The sequence below is a fragment of the Lichenostomus cassidix genome, chromosome 14 (assembly GCF_008360975.1).
Source record: "Lichenostomus cassidix isolate B80296 chromosome 14, HeHo_3.0, whole genome shotgun sequence".
Classification (NCBI taxonomy): Eukaryota; Metazoa; Chordata; class Aves; order Passeriformes; family Meliphagidae; genus Lichenostomus; species Lichenostomus cassidix.
The window spans coordinates 6,510,471-6,527,423 of record NC_139495.1 but is presented as its reverse complement, the minus strand read 5'-3'; the positions used below and the strand labels follow the sequence as shown (position 1 = coordinate 6,527,423).

The following is a 16,953-nucleotide window of genomic DNA, read 5'->3' as shown; positions in this document are numbered from 1 at the left end:
TGATGATCACTGAGACAGCTCGCTGCAAGCTCTGCCCTCAATGATATAGAGAAATGACTAATGCTGCAAGTTCCAGAATACAAACTCCAGAGATATCAGGAGTTCTAAAAAAATTGCTTTCTGACAAAGAGGCCAGGAGGATATTGGTTCTGAGCGTGGCTTGGATTCAGAGGTGTTTTTCCTTAAGCATATTTCAGTTCTTGTAAGGTCACAGCTTTGCTGAATATTTCTATTTATTATTTGTGTCTTTCTAGTTGCTATGTACTGCAGTTGTAGTACAGGATCTGTTGTGCTGGTGGTGTTTGAACATGAGAGAAAAATGAGAGTATATTTGAGGAATTTATTAGGAGTGTGCTTACCCCTACATTATCTCTGCCCTTGAACTTGCAAGAAGTAAACTTTTATGGGAAATAACTTTTCTGAACATTACAAAGCCAATATTTGAGTGTGTATTTATAGCATTTTTCTAAACTGAGGAAGCAGAACTCCCCTTCTTATTTCTTTGTCCCGGCAGACATTTACAGAAACTGAGTTGCAGGAGTTTGACAAACCCAGACTGAGCTGCTGAGATTTCAGTGATGCTTCCTGGTGTGCTGCAGAGACAAATGGGGAAACTGTGGTCATTCTTGCAGACATAGAAAGTTAAAGCAATCACCGCTTTCAAATTGGGAAGGAATTTTTCCTGTGCATTCCCCAAGTGCTGTTAGGTGCTGCAGATCCTAATGCTGCCCACTCCACTGTTCCTCTAACCCTGCAATCCCAGTGAATTTAGGAAAAAAACCCACTGGGTAGATGTAGCACCTTTCTGTGTCTGCAGGTGAAATGGCATAGCACGATCTTAGTCCTCCTGCCACCAAGGCTATGATTCTATTTACAGTAACATCTGCACCTCTACAGCACTAAAAAAACAAGGGGAGTAGGAGATCTCCTCTGCCCTGTGCTCTTTGCAAGATGCCCCAAAACTCACCCAGAAACTTCCAGCAGTAAAAAATGTTATTATAGCATTATTTGGGTTTTACAAGATATAACCCAAGATATCACCCCATGGGTGACACCCTCCAGACAACTAAAAGAATTGGCTTTGGTATATGAAGCTCTTTCTATTTAGGATCCTGGATGCCTGGGCACCAACTCATCTCGAGCTGACAGTCAGCATCAGTGACTATTTGGGAAACTTAGGCCTTGGGTACACAAAGAGGCAGCACTTTTGTTTTTCATGTCTACTTCTCCTCACATCTATCCATCTCAACAGTGATGTTATTTCTAGCCTTCATTGTTTGGTTTCTGCTTTCAGCAAACAACATAAGAGAAAGGTCTGTGACAATTTTAGGAAGCTTTATAGAAGGACGTTATTGATGACTGCTACTTCTTCCATGGGCACTTGGAGAAATCCTTGAAATGATGTTTGCTGGCTTTGTGAAACGAATTATTACTATGGTAACAGCTGCTGAAATGTTACAGAAAAGTTTATCTGTACTTTTCCTTTTTTTGTTTTTATGCTGACATGAAATCTTGTAGCCTTATTGCCAAGATGGTGGCATATGCGTTATGCAGCTCAAAAAAAGGGAAAGGAGCAAGCATGTCAAAATCTTCATATTCAGGATCTGAGCACAGCGGCAGAAATAAACACCATCCTACCTAAATAAACTAAGAAATGGGGAAGAAGGATCTATGCACATCAACTGGAAGAATCTTATTTTAAATGCTAGTGATTTTTTAAATTAAAGTATTATTTCATACTGGATTGATATAATTCTATAATTATAGCTATGCTTGTACTACAAAATACATTGCCTTTACAGCAGAATTTTCATCTTTCTCCCAGCAGGGCCAAATCTGCTGTTTGGTCTGTGGGTAAATAGTAGACAAGAAGGAGCTGAATGCTCTGCCTGCACATCCTGGGGCAGATTTGAATAGAATAAATGGACCTAAATGACTAAAAGTGTAAATGTCTGCATGACCACACAAGACAGAAGAAAGAAGGCTCTGGGCCTCTGAGTGTAGATGTCTCAATTTAGTTATCACAGTGGACACTAAAATAAATGAAGTGTGGAAGTTCAAAACAAAAGTTAATAAAAGTTTATTGCAGCCTTTCTTAAGGGGGAAGAAAGGGTCTCCTTGTTCAGTTCTAGCATGTAAATGATGAGGACAGTGAAGAGTCACCAGAGGCTGATAGTGTAGGTGGACACAAAGTAGTAAATGGGCTCTCCTCAACATCCAGAGCTATTGTCCATCATGGACAGACCCCCCAGCCCTGGCAACTCATCCTGTTGCAGGGGTGAAATGAACATTGCCAAGCCCATAGTTCATTTATGTGCTGTGAAGTAGAGTCTGCACTTGTGTACATCCTCTGGACTCAGGAAAATTCAGCACCAGCTCAGTTATCAAAGTAGTTTGAAAAATATAGAGCTGTTTTTCCATATGAGATTGGAGAAGCTTTGTAATGAAAAAAATGTACCCACTGTGCTGGGTACATTGCAAGCTCTGCACAGAGGTTTTCACTGCTCATTCGGAAAGAGAGGTCAAATCCAAGTCAAGGGCAGGAGCTCTTTTTAGCGCAGAGATTGCTGATGCTGGTGCTCATGACACAAAGAAGGTGCCAGTCTCTTAGGCTTTGTCCAGGACACTTGAATTATTCTGTATTGTGTTGCAGGAAACAAACTCATGCATCTGAACAAGGTGGAATGTCACAGCCTCTGGGTTTTAAAATTCAAATATGGGGTCAGTCCAAATGTTGCAGGTGATACCAACCAGGAGCCTTTGTCCAGGTGTTGCCAGTCTTGGACCTCCAGAGTTAGGGACCAGATGAATCCCTTTCAGTAAATCTCCAGGCTGTGCATCACTTGCACAGTTGTTGTGGGAGCGTAAAGCCTGCCATGTGTAGCAGAATGTGTAATGACAGACAGTTTAACTTTTCTTTCCTTACTTTTTACTAGTATTTTTGGATTAGCATGATGCCAGGAAGATGTTATTAAAGACACAACAATCACATGAGAACTGAGGGTAGCTCTAGCTGTAGTCAGTGTGAGCACAGTCCTGCTGCTTAACCATGGATGTGGGGAAAGCCCTGCAAAAGCACATGGTTTAAGGATCTAAAGCCAGGTTTGAGATAGACATTTATCATGGCAATGGGGAGAGAGTAAAACTGGAGTCTCCTCCCTGGAGTGTTCTCTTGGAGTGTTTCCTGGAGTGCTTGGACAAGCTGATGCACAAGTTCACATCTTGTGAGGTTCAGCCTTGGCTTCAGTGGCCTGACCCTGATATGTTGCAAAGTTATTGAGATGCTTTATAATTTAACTTCTCTCTGAAAGTCCAGCCAGACTTACTGTATATGGAAGTACCAGGCAGGTAGAGGCCTTCATCTCAAGGAATGACTTCTGTTCTGTGCTTTCCAAAATCCTGTCTTTAGTGGGCTTTTAGAAGTTAAAACTTTGGTGATGGTTAAAGTGATGCGCTTTGTTCTAAGCCACAATCACTTAGAAATATTTGATTGTATGTGATACCTAGCAAACTCTGGGATGTTTCTGACAGCTTCACTCTGTTATTTGGGATCTTAGTCCTTTTGCAGTAGCACAGCACTTCAAGTAATTTTGCTTCATGTAGCAAAGGCTGCTTGGGGCTGTCTGGCTACTGCTAATTTAAGCAATGGATTGAGGAACTTTGTGCATGGAAAATGAAAAGCTACAAGTGGATCAGACAGTGGGAGGAAAAGTGAGTTTGTGTTTGCAAACACCCACTCAGCCCCAAGGCACTGGCACCAGAGAAGTTTTTTGGCAAATCCTGAATCTTATCCTGTATAAATCTGTGGCAACTAGGAGAAACTCCACTGAATTGAATGGGATTATTCATGTAAATAGAGATGAGATTATATTTATGCTTCTGAGCAACCAGACTTAGTAGGGAGTGGTTCCTGAGCAAAAATAAAAGACTCAGGTTTGAGTGCATTTTAACTATCCTCCCCATCACTCCTGCCCCTTTAAATCCAAAATAAAATATTGCATGGTGTGCTTTCATAAATAATTTACTTTCTGCCTGACACCAGTCAGGGAGGCATAAAGCTTTCTGTGTGTGCATGCTGCTTCCAGAGCTCAGCAGTAACTAGGTCTGAATTTAAAACAAAAAATCTGAAGATTTTTGTTTTTCTGTGAGTATGGAAGAGGTTCAGGGACTCTGAAAGAGTCAATTCAGGCCCCACCACATCAAACACTCTCTGTGGTGTTTGAAAAAGCACTGTTCATTCATCCTAACCCCCCAAATGGGAGAGGGATGACGTGGGCAGAACTGCCCTTGTGGTTAAGGAACTGGGTGGAACCCCTGGGATTTTGGCTCAAGCCTCTGCCCTGCTCTAGGTGATGTTGGCCAGACAAAATACACTCCTGTGCTGAGATTTCCAGGCTACTTCCAAACAAGCTGGGAAGCAGAATAGCTGCATTGATATGTTGTGCTCAGGCAAAGGTACCTGCTGCCCATTGCGGCTTAGCTATCACAACAGGTGGGTCTTGTTTTCCCAAATGACCTTGCAAAATTGCTAAATTTCCACCTTTAGAGGGAGAGCAAATACTGAGCAAGTTGTGATGTTGGGAGCTGTTTTCCCAAAAGTCTTTCATGACCTTGGGCAAAGCACTTAGGCAGAAATGTAGTGAAGTATTAAAGCATTTCAGTGCTGTTGAGGGTTTACCTCTGGTTCATTTCAGTGGGATTTAAGGTTCCACTTTCTACTTAAGTACCTAAATCTCTTTGTGATCCATAAAAATCTTAATGTTTCTCTTTGGAAAAAAAGGGAATCATAAAATATCTTGTCTCACAGGGATGCTTTGAGAAGAAGTTAAAGACTGTGAAAAAACAACAACAAAAAGACTATGAGGCTATGTAGATGTGATAGAATGATCATGTATTCCTTAAAACAAATCCTGGAATATATGCTTGACATGAGTGTTGAACAAGTGTTTACATGCTGGCTAGAACTCCCGGCCCACAGTGCACAAAGCTCATTCTATAATTTACAGCAAACCTCTGGAAAAATATTTCTGTCACTTAAAAAACAAAAAAAAAATCTGCCTGTGGCATGGCATCTGGAACATGCTTAGCAAGCAGCAGGAGCCCTTTATAATTCATCAAAAAGGCCACACAGATAATGAGACAAGGTTCCTCTCTGTAGCTAAATATTTCTTCCCAACGCTGCTTCAAAATAAAAGTATCAAGGTGGTGGGCATGGGGAAGCTCCAGCCCTGGGGTCTGGTGTGTCCCAGGAGGGAGCAGTGCCCAGAGCTGCACTCGGTGTCTGGGGGCACCATTTGTCCCCCTGCTCCAGGGATGCTGCAGCACAAAGCACCAAACCCTAAACCTCTCCTGCCCGGCTCTGGCACAGAATTTGGGCTGAAGTGTCCAAGCTGAGGCTAAATGAGCTTCAAAAAGCTGTCAGAGCTGTCTTGGGAGCTCTGCTGCTGCCCTCTGCCACCACCATGCTTTCAACTGGGCTGCGGTGGGAGAACTTCCTGGCTCTGGACAGACCCAGAAAATGTTGTTGGAAGAGAGGGCAAGCTGGGTTTGGGCTTGTTTTTTTCTAGATGACACCAGAAACACAGGGCTGAGCTGAGCCTGCCTGTGGCCCTGGGGAAAGAAAACGTCTGTGGGAAATGATTCGTTCGCTTGGCACCGTTTCCAGTGGGAATCAGTAAGGATTTCAAAGACGTTCCCCCGATGTGCTAAAGCTTAGCTTAAAAAAACACAGAGATGAAAGGGCAGCCTCATCTGGCGCACGATGAGATGTGACAGGGAGAGCGGCTGCTGCCGCACTGAGCTGTAATGAGCTCCTGGAAGGGGAGTCACAAGCACTAAAAAGTCAAATGAACAGGAACCACTGTGTGCAGGGTGATTCCAGCCACGCCAGGGCTGCCTGTGCATATGGTGCCCTTCAGTCCTGCCCCTTTGCATGGCTCTGCAGTTCCATGGGGCTTGAGGGGCCTCTGAGGTGTCTGGAGAGAGGGAGAATTGCTGCACCACATAGGCTTGCTCTGCATTTCCTATCCCCCCACCTTCCTATCTCACTGTTCAGTTTTTGTCTTTAAATGCAAACTGCAGAGAGTTTGATACTGCAACAGGAGAGTGAGGTGCCTGTACTCCACTGAAAAGCTGTTAGGTTATTCCCTAGGCTTACAGCTGTCTTTTCCAGTCTGCTGTAGCAGTGCTGAAGCTGTAATGCAGAGATAGGGGATTTTCCATCCTGTTGTGTGAATCCGGGAGGCTTGTGAGGCTCCGTAATTGTGCAAACTTCTAGAAGCACAGTCTCTTTGTGGGGTTCTGGGTCTGTGTTCTCTCACCTGTATTGTGGCAACCTTGTAGGTGTAGTGTGTGTTTAAATAAATGAACCCATGGTTTCCTTCATTTTCTCCTGTTTCATGAATCTGTTAGAAATTAGTAAGGAAGACTAGGAAATTATGCCCCATCCCTCTGTCTGTGGGATACGACGTCAAATGGAAGAGGGCACCGAAGGAGAAAACAGAACAGTGAAGAGTGACTGGATGGAAGTGCTTCCACCTGCTCTACCTTCCTGCATAAGCTCTGCACCTGATTGCAAACTAAAGAATGGGAGAAGCAATATTAGAGAGAGGTGTATGAATAATTCACTAACAGCTGTAAGCAGAGGTTTCCCTCTCTCTTTCAGTTTGGAGAATGCCTTATGGTCTCAATAATGCAAACTGAGGGATGTGCACTTCTGCCTTGGGGATGATAAATGGCTCTCAGTGATTAGGAATGGGACTACCTTCATCTCTGGGGTAAGCAACCAAGCTAACTCTGCACACAGTGGGGATGTAGGAGTTATTGTGGCAATAACCTGTTGAGTCACTGCTTTCTATTGTACAATTATTTGTGTTCAGATCTGATGTCTAAATAATGTGCAATACTGAAACATTGCAAAAAAGGAAATGAATGCAGAGAGCGTTGCTCCACATGGCAGAATGTCCCTGCTGAATAAAATCTATAGCTATTTCCCTTAAGCTCTAGCTAATAAGGTTCTAAAAATGATGGGTGGACTCCTTAGGGGCTGACATCTGAGTGCAGTTCAGAAGAGTAGCCTGAAGTTCAGAGACTTCTCTGAAGCTTCTCTCATCCATTTGAATGTCATAGGTCTTCAAACCTGGGCTGAAACTCCTGTGAGGACATGATTCCCAGGTTCCCCCTGGAGCACAGGAGTGCAAAGACACGCAGAGCTCATGCCATTTCAAGCCTGAAAGCAGAAGTTTGTGGTGTATTGGTAATAGGCAGAGATTTAGGGCAGAGGAACATCTTTACAACTGGTTTCAAACAATGGAAAATCTCATCTCTGTTTAATGTATGGAGCATGGGAGGTCTCTTAGTAACAAATGAGGGAGGGCTTTGCAACCTGTTTCTATTTATTCAATGTTCGTCTGGTTTATTACGTATCCTGTCTAGTGTAAGACTAGTTACAAACCACAGCCCAGGGTCAGCACACTAAGACAAAGACAAAACACACCCATGTTTGAACTGCTGGGATTTCTCTCATAGCTCAAATAGCACAGGCACATCCTTTGGTACACAGAGCCCCAGGGCCCCGTGCTTTTGCATGGACTGAGAAACAGGCAGGCTCTTCCTTCAGGGCAGCAACATCCACACTCCTTGGATATGGTGCACTGCAGGATGTGACCTGGTCACATACAGATCTGGGCTGTGGCTCTCCACAGGGCAGCACCCTTAGGAGGGATGGCAGATTTCCACAACAGATTCAGTTTCAGTAGGAACCTTCTATACTGAAGAGAAATGCTCTTTGAGAGAGAGAAAGCAAGCCACACAGAGCCTAGCAACTCTGGATTTCTGGATTGCATTCCTCAGCACAAGAGCTGGCAGCCTGTCAAAGATAGTCTTTAAGTATGCACATATATTTTTGCAAATTGGACACTAAGTGTGTTAGCAGAAACCTGGTACAAATGGGAGATGTTTCCAATCAAAAGTCAACATGCTGCTGATCCAGCTTCCCACAGTACCTTGCCCTTGGGGAGGCAGCATGTTGCAGTTCCTGGCTCACATGGGATGACAGATAAAAGCACCATTAGGTTAGGGACCGTTACTTTTTGACTCGTACCTCTCACTGCTGCGGTTCCTGCACCACCCCTGCAGCTTGCTGCTCAAAATACCAGCTTTATCCTCTTTCCAATCCATGGTTTACCTTACTGACCACCAGTCTCCTGTCCTTGGAGTCCTTTTGACATCAGTGTGAGTTCTGAAAAATCTTTGTCTGAAGCATTATTTAGACTATTTAGAAATTGCGTGACTACAATTGTGTGACTGTGCATCACATCTGTGAATACTGTCTGGGGCTTTGAAGGAAAGTACTTATGACAGAGCGAGGAGGAAGTGTATGAAAATCCTCGACTTGGGTTTAAACAATGATGACTAAGGATTGTCTACGCAGGAGTTTCCTGTGCAGGTAGGTTTGGAAGTAAAGTGCTTTACTTAGCTGCCATTTCCATCTGCAGTGTCTGCATCTATTCCTCCCACAGGTTTCTGAGCTAGGAGCAGAGCTGAGTTATCCAGGGACAAGAGAGAGGCACCTGAGGTGCTGTTAATGGAGACCTTGCACAGAGTGTACAGAAAACTGGAAATTATATTCTTGCTTGGAGGTCTGTATTATTTATGGTATTGTTGAAAAATCTCTGCACTCTTTTGAATGTTAGAACAGAGACATTGGAGAGTTCATCTGCAGTGCTTAAGGAGTAGTCAGAGACAAGTGGAACATGGACTTTATCGTGTTTGGGTTCACATATATGTTTACTGTATGTCTGTAAAGCTTGCTGTTTTGAGAGCATCTGTGCTGCTGGCGCTGTGCTGACAGATCTGCAGTGCTTTTTGGAAGCATTACCTGAGAATGTACAGCTAGCATGGTACTCTGACAAACATTTTTAATAACTGGTTATAAAAATCCCAAAAAGGACAAGGGACTGCAAAAACGCATTCAAAATAAGTGAAACTCTGCAGTTCTGGGTTACTCACTTCATAAAAGCCTTCCCTCTCCAGCTTTTTTGGCTTTTAGGAACACCGATGGCCTTACCTGCTCCCTGGGTTTCTAAAAGTGACCAGGCACTATTGACACCATTTTGTGATAAAAGATAGAAATGCTCTATTATGTGCACTTTCCTCTTAATCCACTAAACTAAAGCCACTTTTTGTTTTGTTTTCTTGTCAGATTGTCTGGGTGACATTCTTCTTTCAGGCTGTGACATTAAATGCTGTATTCAGGTATTAGAGAGAAGAGGATAATGCCAAGTATAGCTATCAGTACTTCAGCTTTCAGAATGTTTTGTGGGTTCTTAGGCAAACTGAATTCAAGATGTTGGAATGTTGTTTTCCTCCCTCCCCTCTGACTCCTCCAGAGCACCAGAGCTCATTCTCCTTGAATCCACGGCGGGAAGGTGAGGAGTCATTTCAGTGCACCTTCCATCCTTGATGCACTCTTGAAGGCTCTTCGATTGCAGTGTTATTTCCTCTCAGAGCTGATGTGATTCCCTCTGTGCCACAATAAAACTTAACAATCTTTCTTCCCTTTCAAGACAAAGGAAGCAATTTTAAAAAATATATGGCCACATATATCCCCAGCATTTCTAGGCTAAAAAATACATCACATTTAAAATGTTGTGGCTTTGGCTCTGCAGGCTCTCCCACATCTGAACAATGCAATGTCATGTTCCAAAACTTCATGTCTTGTAAGATTCAATGCTGGGCTGGTAATTTATATGTTGTATTTTTTGAAATGTTGTGGTGTTGTATATCATTGGAAAGAGAAAATACTTATTTGTCCTCTGATACTGAGCTCTGATTAGTAGCCATGTCAAATCTAGATTAGAAATATTTTAAATTGTGGCATTCACCAGCATATAAAAAGTATATTAGCTTATCTTAGAATGTTTTTATGGCTCCATGTGAGTAATTCGACAGATGGTACAAAGGCACTTGGTTATAAAGTTAAAGGAATGTAAAAAATTGTCTTGCTTAAAATAAGAAAGTAAATTCTCAGAAAATTCTACAACAGTTTCACAAGTGTGCTATGTGCCACATAGACAGAGGAGTGAATGTGAATCCTTAATGCCATGCCTGCCTTAAAAACCCAAGTAAAATCTCATGAAAGTAGTAATGCTGTCCCACATGCACACTGAGAAAACATTTGCATTCCATGGTTCTGTGTCTGTCTTGAAGATCAATGTGCATATGCAGGTACAGGCCATGTTCTGGGAGAACATGAGTTAGGGAAACATGTCCAGCTGCTGTGAAATCAGGCTAAATTTGCAGCACAAATTAGGTGGAAATTTTCCAGATTTGTATTTAAAACCAGCATACTCCAGAGCTTTGGAACTAAACAAGCCCCATCTGTTTTAAAAATTATACAGCACTACGAACCAGCTGCAGTATATATCAAATTTTGGGATGTTGTATAAGAAACAGCAATTTCTAGGGTAGAAAGCAGATTTCAAAAAAATGATTTTGTACGTCTCTTCTTGAAGCAGTTGATTAAATGCACTCACTGCCTAAAACTACTAGTTTTTTTGTGTTAATTTTGACCTATTTCCGATTCTGATTCTCTGATGGAAGTGTTTCATCACACCTTAAGGCTGAGCTGTGTCAGTTGGTAGGTCCTGCTCAGCTAGGAGAGGGCTCTCTCTCTGGCACCAGCCAACCCACGGTAGGTGTTGAATGGGAATTTCCAGTGATATGTGTATTTTCCACAGTCTGTGCATCAGGTTTGTCCTGGGAATCACTTGTGGACACAAGGACAAGGTGGTCAGGAGCAGTCAGCACAGATTGAGTACATAGGCCTGCCTGACCTGATTGCCTTCAGTAATGAGCCAACAGCATTTGTGGGTGGGTGAGGAACCTCCCTGTCATTTACCTTGACTTCAGCAAGGCTTTCATCAGTCTCCTACATAGTTCTCTATCTAATGTGAGACATTACATTCTGGATGGACAGAGAACTCAATAGATAAAAGAACTGGATGATTTAGCTCATTGATCTCAGGCACACTCATGGGCATGTAACAAGTGCAGTACTCCATCATCTGTCCTGGGACCTGCCCTGTTAGTGACATATACCAGTGACCTGGAGAAGGTGGTGGAGCACACTTTTATCAAGTTTTCAGATGACACCAATTTCCAGGTGCTGTCTGTAGCTTGAGGGCAGACCAGCCATTCAGAGGGACGTTGATAGGCTGAAAGGGCAGCAGGAGCTGTACAAAATTCAATAAGGATCAATACAAACTCTTCACCTGGGAAGGAAAAGCCTTGTAACAGTAAAGGCTCCAAAAGGCAGAGCCAGACTCTTCACTGGCTGAGCATGGTGGAAGGATCAGAGACAGGAGATATAAACTCTACAAGAGATCTATACTGAGTGTAAGGAAAACTGCTTTCCCCAGGATGACTCCTGAGTAGTGGAGCAGCTGCCAGAAGGGCTGTGAAGTTTCCATTATTGGAAGCTTTTAGAACCTGACTGGACAAAGCTCTGAGCCACCTGGTCTGACCTCAGGCTGGCACAGCTTTGAGCAGCAGGTTGCACATGGCGATTTCCTGGGCTGCCCTCCAACCTGAACTACCCTGTGTGATCCTCTGAGAGTTTAACATTTTGGGACTGAATATTTTTTAGACTCGTAGGTGATATAAACCAGAGCTGACTGCAAGGGAGTCAAACCTACATATATTAGCCTGGGATTTGGTATTTCAAGTCTGCCAAAGAGTCTGGGACATAACAGGGGATGCAGCTCTGTAAAATGACAAACCTGCTGCACATTTATTGACTGAGTCTAACAGACCTGATCAGCTCTGTTTTCTTTCAAGTATCTCTGCTGGCTCAAATGCTGGAATGTGTTGCTGCAATAAACAGCAGAATAGTGGCCACTCATCTGGGGTTTGCCGGGGGCTGTTTCCAACCAAAAGTCAACATGCTGCTGAAAATACATCTGTATGTTCACTGTATTCGGGAGACACTGTACTGCCTGAATTACTGATAGTAAATTTGCTGTTCTAGGGAAAGAGGGAAGAACACAGAAACGCTGGCTCAAAGCTCATGCAAACAATTAGTAGCAAGAAAACCGGAATGTGAGCTGAGAGCACATCAGCTAACGCCCTGAATTCCTCTGTGTGAAGCAGCTGACTTCACTCAGAAGGTGCGGTGAGGCCCTGGACAGATTCCCCTCTGCAGGTTCAGCCGAGCCGGCAGAAGATGCTGCAGATGCAGGTGCTCCTCAGTGCTCCTGTGCCAGACACTGCTGCCCCTTCCTCTTTGCTGGCACAAGGGGTTTGCCCGAGCACGGACAGCTTTGGTCAGGCAACATCAGCAGAGCTGGCACAACGTGGCCGTGCGGTGGAGGTGAGCTGGTCTCGGGGGATTGGCTGATGTGAATTAGGGAATGCTACCCTGCGTTGCTCAACATGGCAGAGCCAGTGCAGGCGCCAGCAGCACCTCTCATGGAGGAGCATCCACCTGAAACACGAGTGCCGAGGAACAGATGAGCTGTGAATTCACACCCCTCTCGCTGTGCTTTGGCTTTGTCGCTTCCAGAGGGTGATTAGGTTGCTGTGTCACTGCCAGAGAATGATAGTACCCACCCACCTTTTCTGAAAGCTGTTATGTTGTACACAGACCTTGATTATCATTGTCTTCCTCATAGACTCTCAGGAGTATGAATGTTTTACAGAAGCACAGATGTTACTGAGGAAATTCCAAAGTTGTAGAAGTGCCTCATACTTCTAATGCTTCTTGCTTCACTTTGATATCTCCCTGAAGGATACAATGCCTTCTTACATCTCTTTCCGGACAGAAAGTCCCTTTGTAATGTCCTTATACTGCAGAGATTTTTTTTCAGTTTTTTTTTTTTTTAATTTAAAAGCTTGCTTTGGGTGTTGTTTCACCTTCCATGACAGTCAGTCCCCAGGAATTATTTCACTTTTACATTATGTGCACATCTGTGCTCTGTCTGTGGTGTGAAAACCAGCAGAATGCTGGCTGTTAATAACAACCATATATCCCCTGCTTTCCTATTGCCTCTGTGACCCTCCCCAAAATCACTGGCAATTCATCATCTTGTAGTAACTCCAGGTGAGCAGTGTGCAAGGAGTGAATTCCTTACGTTTTAATGTGGCTGTTAAGTGTCCTCATTGCCCCTTATGTCCTGAAGAGTTCTGGACACCAGAGGACAGTTTCAGTTCACCTGTCACCAAACTGTGACCACCTCTGCAATGGGCATGGTGAGTATTGAACAGGCTCTGTCTGATCCAAACTAAGCTCTAAGGGTAGAAACTATTAATGACTATTTGTGGTAGACATTTGTCTGTTCTGTAATGACATAGGAGAGCAGCTCCTCAAATCACTGGGCAGTCAGCAGCTGCAAACATCTGCAGATGTGGGATCTGTAATCTCTCCTCTCAGACCCTGACATTGCTGTTTAGTCTCTGCTCTTTGCACCTACAATTTTGTTTTTATTTTATTTTTCTATAGGAGTCATGTAAAATCCACTTCAGGAAGGAATCACTGCACATTTCTCATTTGAATGGCAGCAGATATTGCAGGAATATATGCATATGCCTGTATGTGTATGTATATACCCATACACACACATATATATATGTAAATAAAACCACAGGGAGCTCTAATGCAAACATTACCACATACTGTGAAGCTAAATGGAGGCAGCAGATATGGAGGCACAGGATGGAGGTGTTGAGTTTTCAGATGGTACAATAGCGAAAAGTAGACCTGCCTTGGTGTCCTGGTGGTGATACCCATGAGAGCCCAACACACGCCTCAAGGACAGCATACCCAGAGAGGTGCAATCACTCCCTATTAAAGTGCTCATTGTTTTGGAACCGAGGACTTCCTTTACTGATCAAAGAGCTGCCTTTGATTAATCAGTTTTGAAATGAATGAATTTCTAAGTTCTCATTTTTCGCTTTTCTTAGGGGAAATATTTCAAAAGCCTTTTGATCTTTGTTGATAGGCATTTAGTAAAAGACAGGTACGCTCTTACAAAAAGAACCCTGGAAGTCTTGTTGTAAAGGGTAACATGTATCAGAAAACATTCAGAACATGTTCAGCAGGTCTATTGGCTTCAGCAAGCCCCAGCACACTCACTGTGTTGCTCTTGTGCTCATTCTTTTACAGGATCAACGGTTTTGAAAAGTAAAATCAGGCTGCTGGTCTGTGAAGAAAAAGGGCAATATCTACTGCAAAGGTCAGAAAATATTAATGTGGCATCTTACACTAACAGAGTACAGGCAGCACAAATCTCTACAAATAGGCATCCTGCTGGTAACCAATTGAAATGTAGGAGGTAGTTAATGTCTTTCAATTGTAAGTGTCATTTGATCCCCAGGGAGACATTTAATGGATGGTATTTTCCTACTGAGAGTCCTGTCTTTTCTTTCTGTACTTCATTAGTAATAGTTCAGGGTCCTCATGTTCATAAAAAATGTATGCACTGCTTACCTGATTTTTCACATTTCACACACTGCATTAGGAGAATTGATGTTGTTCCTACAGAATTAAATATAATACTTTACCTTTAATTAGACACTGTCTTTCTGTCTGCAAGCAGGTTTTCCTCACTACTTATTACCAAGCCAAAGAAAAGGAAAGAACAGAACAGAAATATAATAATACCTGAATAAAATAATGACTATTTGTGAATCCACTTGCTGTGAAGATTACACCCTTCCCATCCATGCTGTGTGGTCTGGATTGGTCTTGGAGATCCTTCAGAATGCAGATCCTTCTGAGGTATCTATGGGAAATGCATGCCTCACTTCTTCTGTGGAGGTGAACCTGTGATATGAAACACTCATTTACCAAGTATGAATAATTTTATCCATAAGTGGAATCTTGCAGTTGTTTGACAGGATAGAGCATTAGTATCCTACTGCTGTTAGACAGAGGAAGAAAAATCACTCAGAGAATTCAAAAAGCCACAAATAGAGCTACCTGGAGCAATTTCAGATGCAAAACCCAAGCTGTTTCCCTCCAGGTGTTTCCCTGGTGGCTCAGGGAGACTATACTGACCCATCTCTCTTCCCCAGGATCAGGGGCTGCCATTCTGATACCATCTTAGGTGGCTGATCTCCTGTATTTTCAAAATGTTTTAACTCACATTTACTTTCTGAAAACCTTTATCAACTCCCCAATAAGCAAATAATTTAGTAACAGAAATACCTTACTTTAACTGCCTGACTAAATAAAAAAATCACTCTAATATGCAGATATAGAGCCTCCCAAGAATGGTTCTGTGTTGATGTGGTTCAGTTCAGAAATGCAGCTCTATCTACATTTGCAGCTGCAGTGTTCCTGCATGGGGCACTTGCCTGGGATGGCAGAGAACAGGCCATGCTGCCTGTCACAAACCAGTCCCCCTTGACCCATGAAAATGCTCTGGATTCATTGCAAGTGAATTCATTGGAGGTGGAGAAAATCTGATAGTGGCTAAAAAGTGCTTTTTTGCATTAGACATCACCTCTGCGTGTGCAGATGCTCACTGCACATGTTCGATGTGGTCCTGAGCACTGGGCTCTTGTGCTGAAGCAAGGCTGCTCACCTTTCCATCAGGCACTTCCCACCACCACAAGGAGCTGCTCCTCCTGTGTTTGCACTTACACGTGTTTGAGTGCTCTGCTGAAGCAGAATCAAGCAGCCAGTTTCAATATTGACTTGTTTTCGTAAAGCTGAGCATGTTGTGTTTTGTTACATAGCTTGCGGTGGTGAGAGAAATCCATTAAACTTGAAGTTAATTAGTATGGGAAGACTGTAATTTATCGAGATTGCCTGAATGGAAGTAAGGGCACTGCTATTTAATTAGCAAGTGCTTTTGGATTTTTAGGTTATTTTTTCCTTTTTGATTTTATTAAAAATATTTTAAGTACTTTGCATATAATGAAAGAAGAATAGATTAAGGATAGGCGACTGAAAAGACATTAAAAACCTATGGCATAATATTAATTTTTTTGCTATGAAGTACATGTTTTTGATCAGATAAGAGAACTTTTATTGCTGTGGTCTATTCTCATTTTGTATCTTAATTATGCCTGAAAAGATTCTTTAAATGAAAAAGTCCTAATTTATATTACCATGAAGGACCAATCTTACAGACATTATTAAACCAGAATGTTCCTGTTTGTGGCTTCTTCTGCTTCCCTGTTTCTCAGACCTTCCACTGAAGTCATGGGCACCTTCAGGTGATTTCCAGAAATGTTTACACTCAGCTGTGTTTTATATTGTGGGCTGCTCTTTTTGTTTTCCATAATTTAAGGTAAGTCATTGTAGATTGCGACTTCACTAACATCACTGCTTCTCCAAATTAACAAGAAATAGGACAAGAGGAAATGGCCTCAAGTTGCACCAGGGGCTTTTCAGTTGGATATTAGGGGAAAATTCTTTACCGAAAGGTTGTCAAGCACTGGAATAGGCTGCCCAGGGAGGCAGTGGAGTCACCATCCCTGGAGGGATTTAAAAAATAGGTGAATGTGGCATTTGGGGATGTGGTTCATTGGTGGCCTGGGTGGTGCTGGGGGAACGGTTGGACTTGCTGATCTTATTTCCAACAAAGGTGGTTCTATAATTCACAGCTACCCTCTTCCATGAAAAATGATGCTGTTTCCACTCACAGAATGGGTCTTGTCTCTCTGGTTCCTAATCCTGCAGCATGTCTGCTAAGGCACTACGGGACAGGACATGGTCATGCCAAGGGCACTGAATAGCACAGAGAAAATTCTCTCTGAGAAGGCTCTCCCCATCCGTCCGTCCGTCCGTCCATGGCCTCCCCGCGGGGCACGCAGGGCTCGCCCGCACAGGACAGCATTTCGGCGCAGTGATGAGCCCGACTGTCCTGGCGGTGATGACCCCGAGCGTGCTCTCTCGGCTGCGCGGGTGGCACCAGACCCGGGGAACCTGCCGCTGCGTTCAGGACC

At 43.3% G+C, this 16,953-nt stretch overlaps 1 long non-coding RNA gene across 1 annotated transcript in view; it reads right to left on the bottom strand.

Annotated features, from left to right (window-relative positions):
* Positions 1-16,626, bottom strand: part of LOC146430728 (uncharacterized) — a 39,037-nt gene extending 22,411 nt beyond the window's left edge. Inside the window, exons 1-2 of the long non-coding RNA XR_014855094.1 lie at positions 16,426-16,626; positions 14,660-14,821 (exon numbers count right to left, since the gene is read on the bottom strand). This is a non-coding gene — a long non-coding RNA (uncharacterized LOC146430728). The remainder of the gene's footprint in view (positions 1-14,659; positions 14,822-16,425) is intronic.
* Between the last annotated feature and the right edge of the window lie 327 nt (positions 16,627-16,953).